We start from the raw sequence: 13,057 nt of genomic DNA, 5'->3' as shown, positions 1-13,057 counted from the left end.
AAATTGAAAGAAAAAGCTCACTACCGAACACATTCTATGAAGCCATCATAACCCTCATCCCAAAACCAGGCAGGGACTCATCAAAGAAAGAAAACTATAGACCCATTTCTTTGATGAACATTGATGCAAAACTTCTCAACGAAATTTTGGCCAATCGACTTCAACAATTCATCCAAAAAATCATACACCATGATCAAAGAGGGTTCATTTCAGGGATGCAAATGTGGTTCAATATACGCAAATCAATTAATATTATTCATCCCATCAACAGGAGCAAGAATAAGAACCACATGGTTATCTCAATAGATGCAGAAAAAGCATTTGACATGATCCAACACCCCTTTATGATGAACGTTCTGGAAAAATTAGGAATCCATGGAACATTCCTCAATACAATAAAGGCTGTATATGACAAACCTACAGCCAGCATTATACTCAATGGTGAAAAACTAAAGCCATTTCCTCTTAACTCAGGAACAAGACAAGGATGCCCACTGTCTCCACTTCTATTCAATCTAGTATTAGAATGCCTAGCTACAGCAATAAGACAAGATGCAGACATAAAGGGGATCCAAATAGGGAAAGAAGAAATAAAACTCTCCCTCTTTGCAGATGACATGATCTTGTATTTAAAGAATCCCATAGACTCCAATCCCAAATTACTCAAGTTGATTCAAAACTTTGGCAAAGTAGCAGGTTATAAAATTAACTCCCCAAAAATCAATGGCTTTTCTGTATGCCAACAATGAGAAAAGTGTGGCTGAAATTAGGAAAGCAACTCCATTTGTAATAGCCCCACAAAAAATAAAATACCTAGGAATTAACTTAACCAAAGAAGTGAAGGACCTCTATGATGAAAACTTTAAAATCTTGAAAAAGGAAATCAACACAGAACTTAAAAAATGGCAAAACCTAACATGCTCCTGGATTGGCAAGATTAACATCGTGAAAATAGCAATACTTTCCAAGGCTATCTACAAATTCAACGCGATGCCTATCAAAATTCCACCCTCATTCTTGAAGGAAATAGAAGAGGCAATCCAAAAATTCATATGGAACAATAAAAGACCCCGAATAGCAAAAACGCTCCTCAACGGAAAGAACACTGCTGATGGAATATCAATACCAAATTTCAAACTCTACTATAAAGCCATAGTAATCAAAACACCATGGTATTGGCATAAGAACAGACCTCAGGACCAATGGAATAGAATTGAAAACCCAGAAATGAACCTACAGACCTAGAGCCATCTAATCTTCGATAAGGGAGCTAAAACAATAGAATGGAAGAAAGACAGCCTCTTCAGTAAATGGTGCTGGCAAAATTGGTTAACTACATGTAGAAAACTAAAGCTAGACCTTATATATCACCCTGCACCAGAATCAACTCCAAATTGATCAAATACCTTGAACTCAAAGCAGACACTCTGAAAACATTACAGGATGGAATAGGAGAAATCCTAGGTCTCCTTGGCTCAGGCCGAAATTTTCTGAATAGAGACCCGGAAGCACAACAAATCAAAGAAAGGTTGGACAAATGGGATTGCATAAGATTGCAGAGCTTCTGCAGGGCAAATGACATAGCTGGCAAGATCAATAGAAAGCCCACCGATTGGGAGAAGATCTTTACTATCAATACAACGGACAAGGGTCTCATATCTAAAATATACTTGGAACTCAAAAAATTAAACCACCCAACAACAAATCCTCAAAGAAACAACTGCCCAATAAATAAGTGGGCGAAAGACTTAAAGAGAAGCTTCTCTGAAGAAGAAAGAAGAATGGCCAATAGACACATGAAGAAATGTTCAACATCCCTAGCCATAAAAGAAATGCAAATCAAAACAACATTGAGATACCACCTCACTCCAGTTAGAACAGTAAAAATCAAGAACTCTAACAACAACAGATGCTGGAGGGGATGTGGACAGAAAGGAACTTTACTTCATTGTTGGTGAGAATGTAAACTTGTTCAACCACTTTGGAAAACAGTATGGAGGTTCCTCAAAAGTCTTCACATAGATCTCCCCTATGATCCAGCAATCCCACTTTTGGGCATTTACCCAAATGTTTACAAACAAGACCACACTAAAGCTACCAGCACAACTATGTTTATTGCAGCATTATTTACCATAGCTAAGATATGGAACCAACCCAGATGTCCCTCAGTAGATGAATGGATCAAGAAAATGTGGTATATATACACAATGGAATTCTATGCCTCCGTCAGAAAGAATGACATTTTCCCATTTTTTAGGAAATGGAAAGGTTTGGAAAAAATTATATTAAGTGAAGTAAGCCAGGCCCAAAGAAGCATAGGTCCCATGGTTTCCCTTATTTGCAATATATAGTATAGGTATGAGTCAAGCGGAAAAGCTCAGATAATGTGATGATAGGAAAATGAACCCTTAAATATGTATTTTAATGTTTTCGTTTCTTTCATGCATATGTTTCTAACGCATTTATAAGATTATTTCTTTGTTGCTTTGTATGTCCCTCCCCCACAGTGTAACTCCCGCTTTCACTATATTTGATGTCAGTATAACATGTGGAGGAGATGGGGACAAAAAAGTCGTTTAAGGATTCAGGTGGACCTGTTGCAACAATGAGAAGTACAAAATGTCATGTCAAAACCAGCTTTACAATGTCGGTGTGGGTGGGGGAGGGGGGTATAATTGGGTGGGGGGGATGGGGGAGGCAGAGAAGGGAGGTGAAGGGTAAACAAAGGAGGAGGCTGCAATGCTTGGTAAGAAATGTATGCATTATCCTGCCCATGTAATTGTAGGCCCTCTGTACAGTATGTTCTCAAATAAAATAAAATAAAATTAAAAAAAAATAAAAATAATTGTTTGCTCTGTAAATTGATTAGATGCATGGATTTTGTGGCTAGCTATGTCATTTCACATATGTATCTCTTTTCCTCTTTCTCTTTCATGGTTCTCATAGACAATATGGTTGCTCCATAATTATCCTAATTTATTTTGCTTTTATATTTTAGTTTCATCATTTTACTTTCTGCTCTGCCATTTCCCAGAACAGCACCACATAAACAGAAAAATCCAGAAGTGGTTCTGTGGCTCAAGTTGTAGAGCTCTTGTCTTGATTTGAAGAGCTAAAGGAGAGTGCCCAGGCCGAGTTCAGGCCCCACAACTAATTTAAAAAAAGAATCTAAATACTTGATAATTCTACTAACAGATCTGACTGAAATCAGTTGAATCACACTTTTTCTGTACAATGAAGGAATAGGTCCAGGCTAGGAAAGCAGCTACAGAAGGCAGGCAGATTGTATCTGTGACAAAACTTTGTGGAAAATGGAATCGAGGATTACTTACTGGTGATTCACTTGCACTTGAAGCATGATTCTGAACTATTGCTTGCTGATTCTGAACTATTGCTTTGATCATTATATTTTCCAAGAAGAAAAAGTTAAATTTAATTGATAGTAAAGGACTACTAATACACTTTGACTTCTCATTAAGCATCTTCAATCATCAAAATCACTTGAAGGCAATAGACAGGCCTATTTTTAGATGAAAACAAGTGTCTTTAAAAAAGCAAGAATTTAGGTAGTCATACCAAGGACTTCTATTTTACTACTGCATTATACATTTTTCTAATGTTGGATACCAACATTAGAAAGCTACTAGAAAGCTCTTAAAGCCCATATGTTGAATAGTGAGTTCTCTTACACTATAACATGATATTTCCCAAATCATTTACAAAGGCTGCATTGTTTCCTATTTTCTCATTCCTAGAATAAGCTGCACATGAAGACACCAAGGGTCCTCATGTTCAGACAAGGAACAAGATGAAAAAGTGAGGAATGGTATCAATTTCAAGAAAAAAATGAAGTAGGATCCAAGCAAATTTCTTCTTTGGGATGGCAAAATTAATCCGTTTACTATGGTGTGAAGACTACTTTCCAAAAAGGCCACCTAGATGAATACTAGGGATGAGGATGAGTATACCCCTCTTCATATGGATGCCTAGAGTGGACATTTAGACATTGTCCATGAGTTGGTAGCTCAAGGCAGATATTCATGCAATAACTCTGAATGGCTGACACCCCTGCACAGTGCTCATATGTGGAATAATACCAGAGTGGCAGATACCAATCCCCAAATTATAGGCCTCTTGTCCTCCTTGCATGTTGCTGCTGGGAATAGAAATCGAAAAGATACTCTGTTGAACCATTATATCAAACCAGGTTTGAAGAACAGCTTGGAAGAAACTGCATTTAATATTGCCAAAAGGATAAGTAAGTATCACTACCTCTTTGAAGTTCTGGAAGGCTGTACAAATTGTTCTCATAAGTCGTAATGGTTTGGTTAAGTTTCTTAAATTTCAAAAATGCCAGTCCATCCTTTGTGGCCCTGCAAATTTTTTCACAATAAAAAGCAACAGCAATATCTTACTTTAAAAATTCATGGATTCCATGGTATTCTTCCAAGTGAATTGCCTGACTCTGATGTCAAAATGCATTCAAGAGTTTTTTGTATACATCTATAATGATTTCTGCATAGTTTGTGATTTTTTAATCAGAAATAATTTTAACTTATCTGTTGAAATGGTGCTTTTGTGAAAAAAGTATATCTATGTTTGTACAATATCCATAATCTATTTCATTCGCTCCTAGATATAATACTTTGAATTCTACATTCTTATATAATGTATAGTTTTATTAATAAATGTGTCCTTTCAGATTGCATTCCATATAGAAGAAGTTTAAGATTCCTTTTTTTTCCTAGGTCTTTATATTATTTTATTTATTTGGGATAACATGACAATGTTATGTAATTTCAGTTTTGTAAAGGTTATGCTATGTAAAGGCCTTTCTAAGGTGAAGATTTAATACACTGATGTCAAACTAACCTTTAATTCTATGAATTACATGTATTGTTACACTTGTATTTTTGTAATCAACTTTTTAATAACTGTTTTTATATTTCTTGCATCAGAAGAATGAAAAATATAGAATACTTCACAAATTTTCATATAATCCTTGTGCAAGTGCCATGTTAATCTCTGTATTATTGTAATTTGGGTAGACCTGCTGCTGAAGCATGAAGTACCCTCTAAATTTAAGTACTTAATGATGCAATCTTTATACAGGCATATATCCATGGTTGCCTATTTGTAACAAGGAACACTTATTGTTCCTTAAAATGCGATTGATCTTATTTCTCTAAAATTCTGTGTATAGTGGAAAAGCTTATATCATTTGACCGATTGCTCATATTTACAATTTATTTGTCAATGACTATTTTGTCATTTTCATTTTAAATTTGATCATACTTTGAAGCCTTTAAAGCTAAGTCCAAAGGTGATGGCTTTTCAAGTACTTATTTATCAACTGAGTTAGCTTTGTAGAGCTAATGGATTCAAAGTAAGCCTTGCTTGAGAGCTACTTCTAAACTTCTGCAGCTTAAAATTTCCAAAATAAGGTCTTGCTGGGACAAGTGTCTACCTGAACCTTTACCCTTCTTCCTTGTAGGAACAGACCAACCAGAATATCTTACCCTGACAGCATAGCTTGTCTTACTGGAACAAAACTAATCTTAGTTACAAGGGATCATAGAGAGATGAACAGTTCAGACAGAATTGTTCAGAACAGAAGGTATTTTATCAAAATATAACTGTTTATTATACTTATCATTTCAAAAGTAGCTAAAGCCAAGAAGGTGAAAAAATTTTCATATGCATGATTACCTACTGTCCTGGCCTGTCTATCATCCAACCAGGCAGGAACTTACACTACTGACTCTCTATCACCAAATATTTCCATAGCTCCTGGAAAAGTCCATATGTTTCTCCTCGATATTAGGCCTTAAATTGGTAATGTTTTAATCACAGTGTTTCCTCTTGCCTCTAGGCTGTAAATCTACAAATGGTAAAGCTTTAAGTCTAACTCTACCAAACACTGAGGTAGAGATAATGGAAGAATACTTTGAAACAGAGTTGCCTTTGATTCCCTAACCACAACACAACAATGCAAAACAATTTTTATATTATATATACTTATATATTTTATATTTATAAATATAAAGTATGTGCTGATTTTAAATTTCACACAGTGAATATTACTAGAATTGATAATTTGACAAATATATTGACACTTATTCCGATAAATAGAATGGAATATAAATAATTAGATTTAGGATATATATTAGAATATAAAAAGTATCAATGCAATATCTTCGGTATGAACTTGTGATACGTTCTATGTGTTCGTGATCTTCTGAATTCACATGGTAAAATAACAGTAGTGTTTTTTGCTAATCTATAACGGATTTTACTCTGATGCTCTGTTTTTTGTTTTAACTCGCTGGTCCCAAAGTGTTTTTCTCCATATTTCTGAAGCATTCTTACTGATTTATACCCAAATTTTGCTGATATGATGTCTAAAAGCTATTATTCTTTTGAAGGACCCACGGATCCGAGGATACCAGTTCCTAGTTATCTGTATCATCAGATAACAAGGGCAAGACTTCTCACATAGGCCCATGCAACATGCCAACAGAAAATAATTGAAGACATCTCAATTTCTCATTTCCTATAATATTTCAGGACCCCAGTTCCTTACAAGATTTAGCAGAATTCAATTGTGAAATGCAAGGCAAGTTTAAATGAAAGATGAGATCACAAAATCTGAGAGAACGTACTATAATTCAAACTTTCAATTTACAGATGATCAGCCCATATGAGTCAACAAAATTACAAATGAACAAGATTATTTTTAATGTCCCTCTCCTAATGATTAACGAAAGATTTTAGTGAAGCCAAAAAATAGTTTTTGTAATGATAGATCCATAAGTGGCCTACCAAGGCTAGGAGTACTTGATTTAGAGGTCAAATATAATTTAGAAAAACATTAATTGAGAAGATCCTTAGTGCTTCAAAACACTGGTACTTCAGTAAAATGAGGTTCTGTAGTATATATAAATGTTGTCCTTCTCAAACCAAAGATAACCAATATTTAATCTCCTGAAAGTATATTCATTTTCAAATAAACTATTTAAAATCACATTTGCCAAAATAGCACTTGACAAGTAGATGATAGTGACAGTACAATGATTTCAAGTGTAGGGAGCTAGTTACAATAGAGTTGATTTACGTACCCAGCACCAATAGCAAACAAATTCAACCATTCATCAAAGTGTAGAAATAGTACTCCCCACCATTTGTGTTGTTCAGTAGGTGCCTTCCAGAAATGTGTTAAATAGATCAGCCTCCCATATTTCAAACCCAAATATTAGCTAATAAAGTAAATTTTATCACATAAGAAGGTACATTTTTAAAAGTCACTAATAGTTGCTTTATCATGTGTTGTTTTATATTTTCCCTATCTGTCTAACATAGTTAGAAATATGACTTTAAGTTTTGAATATGGGTACTGATGAGAGATGTGACAAAAATAAAATCTGTCTTTTATTTGTGTCATATTCCTCTAAGTAGTAAATTTTAGTTTTCTTCTTTTTCCAAAACTTATAGGTAGTAGAAAAAATTATCCTATGTAAAATAAAATAATCATACACCATTTTACAAAGCAATTTATAAAAACTGGTAGTTAGAAATAAATTCTAAGCCATTTTTAAATTTTCTTGTTGACTAAAGATTAATCTTCCAAATGAACTAGAATAAAATCATGTCTAAGTGCTTCACATCTCCAGTCTTGCAAATTGTTATTGCAGATGAATGAATTATGAAAATATAAGCTGACATCATTCAAGTATATGTGGGAGTGAAAATCCATGGAATGTATATGAACGTTTCAAAGTATTAACAGGTAGTTTAACAGAATGACTATTAGGAAACTGAAACCAGAGAGGAACAATAGTAAAGAAACAGAATGAATGAAAAATGGAACAAGGGGCAAGTACAGTTAGAATACTCAATGTACATATGTAATGAAGGAAGTGCTAAATCTGAACTCAATCTTGGAGAAAGAGTTCGTTGACATTGATAGAAGGAGTGAGTCTGATCCAGGAGCATTAGACAATTAGATGGACATATTTAATTGTAAAACTCTTGCACAACCTTTTGAAATTCAGTTAAAAAAACAACAAACAAAAACACACAAAAATGACAACCAAACAGCAATCTCTAGAGAGTATGAATATGACCTCTCAAAATTTTAAGCAGTTAATGAAGGGCAGTCTTTGGAAAAGCAAACAATCTGTTCAAAGAAGGCATTTTGGGGTAGGGGAGAATTTTGACCAGATTTAGAAAGATTGTCTAAGGTTATAAATCACCTATATCTTCTGCAAATATTTTCTTCTGCGAGTGCTCTTTGTCTGAACTGGATACTCCAGTCCTGAGTCACACTTGATAGCTTGTGAAGACAGAATGGAAGAAACAAGATCAAGAACCTATTTCTCCACTGGAGAGAAAACAGTCCTCTCTGTTTTCTCTCAATCTCCTCACTACTCCATTTTCATACTTTTAATAACGTCAAGTGATTTTGAATTATATCTTTCCTTCTTTGTTCTCACAAAGTAATGGTTCAAAATAATTCATTAAATATTATTTGCCATTATTTTCTATCATGCTGTTTACTTGTTCAAGCGAGTCCATTAAACTTCCCCTTTTCATTTGGTTGCCACGAAAATCCAACAACTATGTTAATGAGGACCAACGCTAATGCAAAACTTTGTCTCCAAAAATCCAGTCCAAGAACCTATAATCACAAATATTTAGCTATAATTTTTTCTTTTTTTTTTTTACCTTGAAATCTTCTTGTGTCTAAAGTGCCCACAAAAATAAGTATTCCAGCACTTTTTGGTTCAATCACTTGTAACCTCAAAGATATTTTGCTAACAAGATGCTTAGAGGAAACCTAAGAATACTCCACTTTTATCTTCTCTCTTAAAACTTTTATCTTCTCTCTTAAGAATCTCCTTAGATACCATATCAGGAACAGTGAAGTTATTCTTTGCAAAATTATTTCAATAGGTTATTTTCCTCTTGGTCTTGTATTTGCTCAACAAGATGTATGGAGAAGAATAGAGTTAAATCACCAATTCCTTGGATGATATTGTCTGTTAAAAAGGACAATACTTCTATGTCCTACTTCTATGTCCTCTTCTTAGCTCTTGCCTGATTTCCAATTAATCACAGGTTCTTGGCTTCAATTCTAGTGAAGCTGAAGCACTATAAGGCTTCCCCCACTGCTACATCTTCATGGTTTCTCTTTGAAAACTCTTTTATTTGGAGGTGGAATTTATTTTCATGTCTTCATTCAATTTGTTCTGCATTATACTGAGCCAAATAAGCTCTGCAAAATCACTTTAGGTAGCAAAAAGATTAACACAATCTATATCACTATATAAAATAGTTTTGGCCCCCTCCACTGCTGAAACCAGAACGCTTAGCTAGGGCTTCTAATAACGTGTTTTCTTACCTTTTCTATTTGCTTGATTCTTTTCTGATCCCCAAACTTTTGGGCTTATGTAATAAGAGAAGTTTTCACTATCTCATGTTAATAAGGATATTATATTTTTGAGCTACTTAGAAATGTGAAATCATTGAAGTATCCAATCAGTTTTTTTTCTGTGTTTCAGTGCTTCACGTGCAAAGACATTGTGGAAAGTATTAAAAGAGAAGGGTAAACTCAATACGTTCTTCCATTGTGCAGGACACTTTCTCCCTAAATATTTTGACCCAAATAATCTTTTTAAGAGAATTACTGTTTAGTAATTAAAGGTCAATTCTCAAATTTTGATGTCTTATTTAAAAAAATCTTTGAATTTAAATTCCACTACAACCTTGTTTCACACAGTAAGAGTATATTTCCTGGGTAAGGACAATTCTCATGGGAACCTATACAGGATTACAGCAAGGTTTGAGAGGTTTGTTTGTTTACTGTGAAAATGAGCCACCTTACCCACATTGCTCCCTCTCAACTAAGTCTCCATGGATTTCTTTGCATGAAAGCCTATTTTCCCAGGAAATTTTAAATTTTCTTAATAGGCTAAGTTAAAAGTTAGAACAATTAAAATTTACCTGTCATAATTTTAAAACACTTTTGAAATTCCTTTATCAGAATCTCAAATTTACCAATCCTAATTCCACGTTTATCATCAAAAACAGTTAACATGTTGTTTTCATGATATAGTATCCATGAAACTATTATTTTCCAGTGGCTTTGTTACGCATATATATGAAGGTATAAGCTGATGCTGAGCAAAATGAACTCCAAGATATGGAAAGAGATATTTATTTGCAGTTGTTGTTTTTAATGTACTATGTGATTTCTATTTTCCTTGGGTTTTTCCCCTATGGTATAACTCCTACTGTGTTTGAATTTGGTACCCTGTGTATTGTGTATACATTTACCTTAATTAGGGAAGGGAAGAGAAACAACAAAATGGCGAGATAAAGGACAAAAAGCAAACCAATGCAATAGCAATACTCAGAAGACAATCTGTTGGAAATGTACATTACAACGTGTGAGGGGTTTGGGTGTGAAGGAAAAACGTGAGAAAAAATGAGAGAGGGCATAACAAGTTTGAAAAGTTATGTATTCACTGCCTTACAATTGCTAACCCACTGCACATCACTTTCACATTAAAATTAAATTTAAAAAATAGGCTGCATGAAATAAAATTTCACTGTATTGGTATAGTAAATATTATTCTTTATGTAGTAACTTTTTAAAAATTCAGTACTATTTGGCATATAATTTGAATTAATTACCCCTTCTTTATCAGAGGGCCATCAACTTGAATGTTATCCAACTAGATAATTTTTTCACAATATACTTGCCAATATTTTCAAAAAAGAAGAAATTAGTACTTTCTCATACTAAAACCAAAAACCATTTAATTCTATGGAAACCCATAACTTTTAAAAATAAATAAGTTGTTAAGAGGACAGAATATGTGTGTTCTTCAAAATTCCTATGACTAATAACTACCCACTTTCAAATTCTCAACATTCCATACCTGAGAGATTCAAAATAGTACCTGTTTGCATGTTATGTAATTGTGCAATAGATGCATTTTCCAATGGGGTGTTACAGATTGAGAAGTGAACAGAAAAATAGCCACATTCTGGTATAGGATAAAACTATAAAGCACCGGTTATAATTAATTCTTCAAGAGTAAGCAATTGTTTATCAGATTAAGCTATTATTTCTATGACCATCAATCCCAAAATTTATGCCATAAAGTCATCCTAGACCAACAGTTTCCAACTTGTAGGGTGCACCTCAAAATTCCCTTAATTCACATCACAAATAGCTTATCTCTATTGGGAAAAATATTACACCTTGCTAATGTGATGCCCTCCGTGTTCTGGAAAGAACACCACAACATATTGGGTTGCATCATTTTTCCTCCACTGGTATTCTTGCAAATATTATTTATATTTATACGTTTTTACTATCCTAGATATTCAGGATGCTAAGATTGGAAGATTACAGTTGAAAGCCCACCCAGGCAGGAAGGTTCCCTAGATTCTTATCTCCAATAAACTTCTCAGCAAAAGCCAGACACAAGTGGTACTGAGGTTGAAGTGGTACGGCACAAGCCTTGAGTTTAACAGGCTCAGAGACAGTGGCCAGGTCCAGAGTTCAAGCCTATGACAAAGTAATAAAACAAAAACAAAAATAAAAACAAACCCAAATCCTAGCATTTTTCTCACTGTATACAGAGGCACGTAATTAGGGAAATTGCTTCCTGTGTTACATACAGGTAGAAGAAAGAAGAGGTCACACAATTATTCTCTTCATACCATGTTATATTAAAGCCTCAAAAATTGCTTTTTCTAAATTTATAAATTAATATCATCAATTTCTTGGCAACTCTGTCTAAATTATTCACATTATCATTTTCTACATGAACAGTTAGAATTATCTATTAACTGAGTTCTAATTATAACTCGCTTGAAACAATATGCTAGGTAAATAGAATGCAAGAAACATCTGTAAATTTGTCAATTAAACCCTCTACCTAAAAAGAATTTTGTAGTATCCTATAGAATACGAAATTACAAATGAAACCAAAATATTTTTTGAAGTCTAAACTCCAATTTAGCAAGATCTATAAAGACCTACATTAGGTGATCTTTGCTATTCCTCCAGGCTTAAGCTTTTGTAATCCTTCATCCTTTCCTTGGAATCTAACAGAATGATGATTACTTACTTTTTCAAATTTTGGATGGGAATCATGGACCACTTTGCATCTAGGAATGTTCTGTAATGAAGAGTGCATTTAAAACACAACTGAGGAGGGGCTGGGAAGGTGGCTTACTGGTAGAGCACTTGCCTCGAATGCATGAGGCCCTGGGTTCAATTCCTCAGCACAACATAAGCAAAAAGGAAAAAAAGCAGAAAGTGGCGCTGTGGCTCAAGTGCTAGAGCTCTAGCCTTGAGCTGAAGAGATGAGGGACAGTGCCCAGGCCCAGAGTTCAGGCCCCACAAATGGAACCAAAAAAAAAAAATTAAAGAAAGAGTTAAAAAAATAAAAAATAAAATAAAACACAACTGAGGATTATATACCAGTTGTATTTCAATAGAAAACTTGGCTTCTCAAAACATAATGAAAAAATTAGCCCAAATTTCCAACTGTGTAATCCTTTCTTGTTTGGTTTGTTTTATTAAGACAAAATTATACTACCTGGTACAGCGAAGTTATCAGTAGTAATTCCAGTCTCTAATCTCCTGTCAGTTTGAGTGCTAGAATTCAAGGCTTGTATCACATTGCCCCACCATAGTTTCTTGGTTTATTTCTTTATCTGTTTGTTTGTTTATTTATTTATTTTTGGATCCGGTAATGGGGCCTGAACTTTGGGCCTGGATGCTGTCCCTCAGCTCTTCAGCTCAAGGCTAGTGCTCTAACACTTGAGCCACAGAGCCACTTCTGGCTTTTTTCTTTTTGCTTATGTGGTGCTGAGGAATCAAACCCAGGGCTTCATGCATGCAAGGCAAGCACTCTACCACTGAGCCACCTTCCCAGCCCCTTCTTGGTTTATTTAATCTAGATACAGACTATCAATTCTGAACTTTTCCAGTGATATTATCCACTAGACTTCTCAGACTGTTCATGCACTATTTTCA

The 13,057-nt window shown here is 34.4% G+C and overlaps 1 pseudogene; it reads right to left on the bottom strand.

The window, feature by feature from the left end:
* Nucleotides 1-4,965: 4,965 nt before the first annotated feature.
* LOC138818329 (U6 spliceosomal RNA) lies at nucleotides 4,966-5,065 on the bottom strand (annotated as a pseudogene).
* Between the last annotated feature and the right edge of the window lie 7,992 nt (nucleotides 5,066-13,057).

The sequence above is a fragment of the Dipodomys merriami genome, unplaced genomic scaffold (genome assembly GCF_024711535.1).
Source record: "Dipodomys merriami isolate MVZ:Mamm:240054 unplaced genomic scaffold, mDipMer1.0.p SCAF_736, whole genome shotgun sequence".
Taxonomy (NCBI): Eukaryota; Metazoa; Chordata; class Mammalia; order Rodentia; family Heteromyidae; genus Dipodomys; species Dipodomys merriami.
This window is presented reverse-complemented; position numbering and strand designations above follow the sequence as displayed.